Here is an 8,746-nt window from a genome sequence, read left to right on the forward strand (position 1 = left end):
TATCTATCTATCTATCTATCTATCTATCTATCTATCTATCTATCTATCTATCTATCTATCTATCTATCTATCTATCTATCTATCTATCTATCTATCTATCTATCTATCTATCTATCTATCTATCTATATTTAAGCACACATTAATACACTTGAGCGGTTGCTGAATAATAAAATCCATCCACAGTATGAACACAAAGAGGCAGCATTTTTGTTTCTGAAGGCATGGGTGCTCCAGACACCAAGGGGACCTTGACTTCGCCCTGTCATCAAACTGTGATGAGAATGAGTGGGCGCCATTTATGAAAGTCAACCTGAGAGGAACCAAACTCTGATGATACTGAGTGGGCTCCTTTAAACCAAATTGAGACCCAAATAAAGTGTTTTACACAAAATAATGTGTGAATTGAGACACTCTCTAAAATGAGTGTATTTCTGCTTGTATTTATTAATCATCCTCTGAAATCAACAGAATACCTACTTTTCCTGTTGAATGCCACACGTCTGCTTCTGACAGTTCTCTTGCAATACTCATTTTTGTTTTGTGTTATTTTGTATTTTTTTTTCAGATAACACCCTTTGATTTTGGAGCAATTTTCGTTTGAGACATTTTAACACTTCTACTAACGGAAGAGAAAGGCCACAACAAGTAATGATTTAAGTAATTTAGGAACAGTATTCATAAAGTCTTGAAAGGGATACTTCACAGTATCGATGTTGTAAGTTTCTAAAGATTAGCTTTTCTGCACTAAAGTATAAGATTTATAAGCTTATAGCATTTGCAGTTTATACTGTCAACAATGATAGTGAATACTGCAAAATCAAGTATGCTGTTATTTTGTTATGATTGTTTCATGCAGAGTAGTCTTGTGCATTTTCTGTATAGTTTATTGAGTTTTTTCTTACGTTCAAAATTATACAAACATTTTAATTATTTAATCACAATACCATTTTGGTTTAGAATCATTTAACACAGTTACCATCATTTTGCTGAAGGTTTTTTGTGGTCACAGCTATCTTGCTTATAGTTACTATGCCTGTTGATGCCGTATGATGGCATTGACAATATAATTGTTGTTTCTGAACATAAACAAACGTTAATGGCTATCATGTATCTTAGTATAATGATCACTTTGGATTTCATTGTTGGACCTAAGCATATTGTTTTCATGTACTGTATTTTTATTAATTGTTTTGATTTTTTTATGTCACCGTTTTGTTTTTTGTAGAAACCACTATTTTGTGTGGTTTGTACCTGGATGCAAATATATTGTTTGCAGTTGCCATGGTCAGTGTGGGTCATGTGACCTGGGGGTCATGTTTCACATTGCATCAACACTTTCCACGTACAAAAGATAACGCTGTAGTATAATCTGCCTATTCATTTTTGGGATTTTTGTTTTTTTTCAGTTGTTAGGAATTCTTCTTGCTACTTTTGGTTTTGACTTTTGTTTTGTTACTTTCTGGCTAAGATTTTTACCTCTAGTATTGGTATAAAGTATCCTGCCTGCATTTTGGCTATTCATTTTTCTATGATCTTTGGATTTGTTCATCTCCCAACTCTTTTCAATCTCTCTTTTTCATATCAATCAATTCTTCTCCCCAAAGGCACAATAGTTAGGGGAAATTATGTCTAATTATGATCAAGATCTTTGGCTTTATTCTTTTTTGCCTACCACTTCTGCCTTGCACTTTACTTTTATTTATTCACAACAGTTTGAGTTTAGCATGTTTAACCATGGCCTGTTTATTAACTATCCTTCTATATTGTTCTTTAAAACTTGTCTCCTGGTTCTTCTCTGTTTGTCCATTTACAGTAATCCCTCGCTACTTCGTGGTTCACTTTTCGCGGATTCATGACTTCGCGGATTTTATATGTAAGCGTATCTAAATATATAACGTGGATTTTTCGCTGCTTCGCGGGTTTCTGCGGACAATGCGTCTTTTTACTTCTGGTACTTGCTATCTCAGTTGGTTTGCCCAGTTGATTTCATACAAGAGATGCTATTGACGGATGGCTGAGAAGCTACCCAATCAGAACATGCAGTTAAGTTCCTGTGTGCTGCTGATTGGCTCAGCGACGGAGTGTTGCATTAACCAGGAAGTCTCATCTCACTCATTCAGCATTAACGTGCTCCTGCTACTGCTTCAGGGGCCATGTCCAAGCGCCAACAGAAGATGCAAATGATTGCAGAAAAGGTAAACGTTTTGGATATGTTGAAGGAAGGGAAGAGCTACACCATTACAGCATCAATGAGTCCATGATTCTTTTTATTTAAAAAGGAGGAAAAGCATATAAGATCTACAGCCGCAGTGTCCTTTAACCAGGGCGCAAAACGAGTTGCAAGTGGACGTGATAAGGCAGTAGTCTGGATGGAATCTGCTTTAGGAATCTTTGCAACAAGGTCGACGACGTCATGACCGCCTACAAGCTGCTACATGTACTTCGCTATACAGTAAGTGTAAACTTATCTACCGATTTCATATTTCTTAGCAGTTGTCCCTGTTATTAATAGAGTAAAGGGTGGGTTGTAAACAATACAGGGAGGGATTAAAAACGTCCAAATGCACATTAAATAATTCAATAAATATGGTGTCCCTACTTCACGGAAATTCAGTTATCGCGGTCGGCCTTGGAACCTATCTCCCGCGATAAGTGAGAGATTACTGTATCTAATTTGTTCTTAGAGACAGCTTGGCTACAATACATTGAATTTCAAACTTTAGAAGTCAATACTCGGGATTTGGTCTCGTCCATTACAGGAGATGAATATCTGAAGCGGAACTCCGTTAGCAGTGGTGTTAATTTTTCTCTTATTTTTATCATCCAGAGGTATCCTGTATTTACCCAACTTGAGGAGGTTCTATTACAGTATATGCAAACATATATAAACATGAGCGGTAAGAAAGGGGCTCAGAAAGAAACAGAATAGATATCCAAAGCTATACCCAAGCCTAGACAGGCATCAAGTCCAAGTCCAACGTCAAGGTATGGCCTTACAGAGAATGACCTGGAACAGACAGATGAAAGCACAGATCTCCTAATACCCAGGGCCACTGCATCATCTCCAGTTGAGAGCGAAAGTGGGAGCAAATGTGAAGTGATGCAGGTCACAATAGCTCGTTAATTCCAGAAGATCCATTGAAACTGGAAATGGCCTTGTCTTCCGCGTTGTCATCTATTCCTCATGAGCCGGGGAGCATCGGCTGTAACAGGGCTTGTCACTTCACCTGCGGAGCATGAAGGCTGAAGGTAATGATCAGTGCAATGGCCACCGCTCAAGACATAATGGAGCTCAAGAAAGATATAAAGAAATAAATAAATGATATGTTCAATACAAACAAGAATCTGTGGCAGGATATTAAAGACCTGGAGATATGTGTAAATAATCGCTTTGAGGCAGCCTTTAAAGGTATGCTAGAAAAAACTGAGGAACAAATTCAGGAAAATGCGTCTAAGTTTGAGAATAAACTTAAAGCACTTGGTGTTCAGTTGGACGATGTTAAGCAAATGTTCACGACTCGTATTGAAACAGCTGAACAACTGGCATCTACCGCAGATGGAGAAGCAACGGCTGCAAATTCCGAAAGCAAAGCACTTGGGAACAGACTAGCTGCACCGGAAGATGGATGCAGAAGGAATAATGTTAGAATCAAAGGTCTCTCAGAGAATCATGAAAGTCCAAACCCAGTGAAATTCGTAGCTGAGATATTCTCCAAAATAATGATTGGAGATGAGCTGCAGTTTTCCTTCATGGTAGGATACCTCTTGAAAATAACCCAGAGTCTGGCTGGCCCTTGAGATGGACTACAACAGAAAATGCAACTTCAGAGTGAATCAAAGAGCGATACTATGTGACATAACAAACATAACAGTCATCAGACAGTTAAAGCCATTCTTTAAGAACAATTGAACATGATGAAGGTCTGTGCTGGAAGCCCAGAATGTTAACTCGTGAAATGTCACATGAAGAAACCTGTGTTAATTAAGTCACACTGGTAGTAATTTAAGAAGAGCATAATAACTGAGATGAAATATTTCATCATCATGTTTTACTATATTCACAAATAACAATTAAGTCAATGATTATGCTTCTCCAATACCAAAGAAAAGTCAAAATTCATGACAGTGCCCTTAAGATAATGCACATAATCCTCTTTAATAAAACCCCTGTGTGCGTCCAGTGTCCGTGTGTGTGTGTCTTCTGGTGAAGTGCGCATGCGCGGTGCACAGGGCAACGCTTTCAAAGCAGATGCTTCAAAGGCCACCTGACGCGTCACACAAGACAGAGAGGGCGGGGCCTATAAAATATCGCGCGGCCGATTCAATCGGATTTCGGTAAATGAGGTAAGACCTAAAACATAAAACACGAAAAATCCAATCGGGTACTGAGACGGGGAGACCAGCTTCCCCATTGTTGTGCAAGTGTTCACTCTGAGGATATCAGATTTGCGATTAAGAAGCTTGGCCCGGTAAAGTGTAAAGTGTCAGTCGTTGAAGGGTTTTCCTAAATATACGAATTTTCATGATATTATAATACAATGACTTTTAAAAGTGGATTTATTTTCGCGCACATTACATCAGTTGCTGGGAAGAATCTGCTGATTGCCCACTGTTGTGACAGAAAATTAAACGCATATTACGGACAGCAAAGCCAGTATTACTGTCAGAGAAACTTACAGGCATTTTACGGAAAAAATTTAATGAGGTAAAAGGTCCCTTGCCATTTAATATAGACTGTTCCTACTAATGTTTATGGACTACTGTTCTAGCGCCCGTTATTGTAACAGGCTTAATGTCTAGTTGTTTATAATGTTTAGATTGTAGTCCAAACTGATCCCTTGCTTAAAACACTGACAAAATCCATCTGTGCTGATTTGCATTGGTATCTGTGGCAGTCACACAGAGAAAAACAGTGGAGAGAACTGTCAACCGTCATCCTACTTTTGCTTCATAACATTGCCCTTGCCTTACACTACATGGGCTGCAAAGAGATGCCACAACCCACCCATCTCTCAGAATTGTTCCCCCAGTCTCAAGGACTACCTAGTGTCACATTTGTGTGCATCGGAGACAGCTTAAGGGCTTTGGTGATGGTAATTATCTGCTGGACTAGGGGTTGGCATTATGTGGCCTTAGCCTTCTCTTTTCCACCCTGTGCAAAATGGAAGACTGACAGCCACTTCATCGCGTCATCTAGACTTGCCCCCTCCATGTCTCATGAGCTCTTAGCCTGGGAATTGGCCCGAAACCTTTTTACACTAGTCACATCTTTATACACTAGTGAAACACTATGCCAGTAAAGACAAGCTACAGAAGACTGCTTGAACAATCAAAACAAATGATCTGATTTAAGTGGAAGAGAAAGTTTTTAAAAGTATATGAGTTCATGGGGATTTTTTTTTGTTTTTACTGGTGTTTCAAGTGTTGCTGTTGTCATTAGAGTTCAAGGGAAAAAACTAGTTGATCACTCTTCAAATAATCACTGAATGCTTAGAGAATGACTTTTCAGTAAAAAGCATCCTACAACATTGCAGAATTGGCTGCATGTTTCACTGTTGAAACCAAGTACACAGTCAAGGAAAAGAATGATTAATAAGGTACATGCACATTGTGTGTCGAATGTGCCCTTTGTACCACTGCACTTGCATAAGATAAATGATAATATTACCAGAAGTAATGAACAGTTTTGTGCATTACAGATTGACTATTGTATCCTGGTATGAAGAGTTCAAGATAGTTGAAGCAACTATCTGTTCACACCCTAGATTGAAATCTGCAATGTGTCATATTAAGGTTGGCCATCTGCTTAACTTTTTGTGCAGAACTAGTGGAAACATTTTTGAGCTGTTGCCTTCACTAATAATCCTGCCAAGCCACTCCTCTTTCAAACCATTTGGGATCTCATCTTCCAGCCATTTTAGCTATGACTAAAGACAACTCTGCACATAAACATTCCATACAGTTTGAGCAATAGGTTTTATGTTTCAGCCTGTGTGTCATTTAACTCTACTGGTTTGCAATAAAGACATAACTGTGGCTCAGTGCTTAGAACTACTATTTTAAAGCTATAAGCTTAAATTCAAGTCTTGGCCTTTGTGACGATGTGGGTCTTCTCCATGCTCTCACCACTCTTCAGGGAGCCTCTTCAATCTGACCCCATTGGTATTGTAACCGGATTACCTGGACAATGAGGAAACCAAACAAAGCAAGGGGAAGGTGCAAAGTGCAAACAGTGCTTTTATTAAAAAAACCAAAGCCAGTTAAAATCAAACAGTGTTCAAATAAATAGTGCGGTGCATCAAAAATCCATAAATAAATAAATAAATAATCCATAAAAACAATGTGATCCAAAGTGGAGGTTAAAATAATCCAAATAAATAATTCCATTTAAAAACCGAGGTTAAGATACTGGCTGAAAGTAGTCCCTTCTTTAAAAACATGGTGCCTTCTTCTATTAACTGGTGACTCCCCTGCTTCTCCCATATGGGCCATGCAACAGGGAAGTCACCCTACCTGCAGATGACCTTCTTTTGCTGGTCTGGTAGCTTTCTGACCCCTGGCTCCGTACCGCTCTTGCCAGACCGAGACTTGGGTTCTCCAGCGACCAGGGTGCTCACGCTGGGGCTCACTCTTCCAAGCTTCCACGACTCCTGCTGCCTTCACTATCTACAGTTAAGCATGGTGGATGATCCATGTCCAATGTTATGAGGCTGCTTTGCTGCCTCTGGTACTGGAGGCCTTGACTGTATCACAGGAAGCAAGAAATTAGATAGATAGATAGATAGATAGATAGATAGATAGATAGATAGATAGATAGATAGATAGATAGATAGATAGATAGATAGATAGATAGATAGATAGATAGATAGATAGATAGATAGATAGATAGATAGATAGATAGATAGATAGATAGATACTTTATTAATCCCAAGGGGAAATTCACAAGGTACCAAGTTATTACAATTATTTAATTATTAATTATTTAATTATAAAATTAAATTACCAAGGTATTTTAGGGTGAAATGTGCCCTGTGCACAGTGTAAGAAAACTAATTTTGAGTGAAAGATTTTGGGTTCTCCAGCAAGATAAAGACCCAAAACACACATCCAACAGCTCACAACAATGGTTGAAAAGGAAAAATGGACCATTTTAAACTAGCCAACAATGAGTCCTGATCTCAATATCATTGAAAATCTGTCAAAAGAGCTGAAATCTGCCACTGGGGAAAGGAATCCTGCAAACATTTAAGAGCTTGAACAAATTGCAAAGGAATAGTGGGAGAAAATTCCAACTGACAAGTGCAAGAAGCTTATGAATGGTTACAAAAAAATTTTGAAGGTAATTATCACTGCCAAAGGCTGGGCAACCAGATGTTAAGCAGGGGTGCCTTTATTGCTGTCCATGTCATATTTCGTGTTTCTTCTTCGAAATTACTACATGTAAGTTGAAGAAAATTTTTTTTGGTTAAAGTACTCTGGATATCCAATTAAAATATTCTGATGATACAAATGTAGTATATTTCCATTTATTTCAGAAGATATTCTACCAAGTTATGCAAAACAATGAAAGGGTGTCAATAATGGTGCTGTAGCTTTAATTTATGTATTTTTACCTGTGATAAAAAGCTCTACATGTAGATAATAGTTTTTTGAGTTATTATTTGTAAATCATCATCTACCAATGGGTTGTGTTAAGAACTTGTAACGCGTATACTGAAGAAAAAACACAATACTTTTGTCATAGGCCTACATAATGACATTCTGACATTTATGTAGTTAAATTGGGGGCATAAAGGAAGATGTTCAGGCACCTATCGCATCAATGGTTTTCTCACTTGGCCATAATTCTACCTAATCTTGGTAATTCACAAATTCTGCTGATGTGTAATAATCAGAATTATTTTTGTTGTTAGAATTGATTTCTTTCTTAAAAGTAATTTTTTGAAAATATAAGGATAATGAATGGATAGAAAAATGTAAGTGTGTTGCAAGCAAATACCATAAATAATTGTGGAGTACACATCTAAATAACACAATAAAATGAAAAAGTAAAATGGGCTAGTTAAAACATTCAATTTGTATATATATATATATATATACAATACAATATATATATATAACTGACTAATGTGTATTCCCATCTCTGGATTGCCTAGAGTCCTTTCACATTTGCTGTTATGGCCTGAACAAAATAATAAAATATGAAAGGACAGAACAGACTACAGATATATTATAATTAATACACCCTTTTTGTACTCACAATTATCTTAATGGATCCATTTGTTCATTTTCTTCATCTAGCTACAGTCAGTGTGCATTAGTTCCACTGTCAGTTTTAAAATGCATATCCAGTTCCTAATTCATTGCTTATTATATACTTGAAGGCTTGCAGAAGTTTTGCATATTTCTATTAATGAATTAAAATGAGAGGGCAGTTTAGGTCTGCAAGACAAGAGTCAGCTGTACAAACAGTGTGATTAAGTGAGTAAAAAAAATTGAGTGAAATAAATACCATGAGCCTCAGTGGGCTCCAGTCTGGTCTTGGAGGGCCTAAATCTAGACTGTGTTTATTTAGTAAAGACAGAAGGCTTAAGCTTCAAATAAAGTATCAATATAGGTTTGATAATGAATTACATCTTTAAAAATAAAATGACAAGAAATACATGTCCAAAGCTATAAAGGATGTATCTACCCCTTTAATTTTTTGCATTATTGGATTTTTTTATTATGAAAGATACCAAATTT

This window comes from Erpetoichthys calabaricus, chromosome 1 (assembly GCF_900747795.2).
Source record: "Erpetoichthys calabaricus chromosome 1, fErpCal1.3, whole genome shotgun sequence".
In the NCBI taxonomy this organism is placed as follows: Eukaryota; Metazoa; Chordata; class Cladistia; order Polypteriformes; family Polypteridae; genus Erpetoichthys; species Erpetoichthys calabaricus.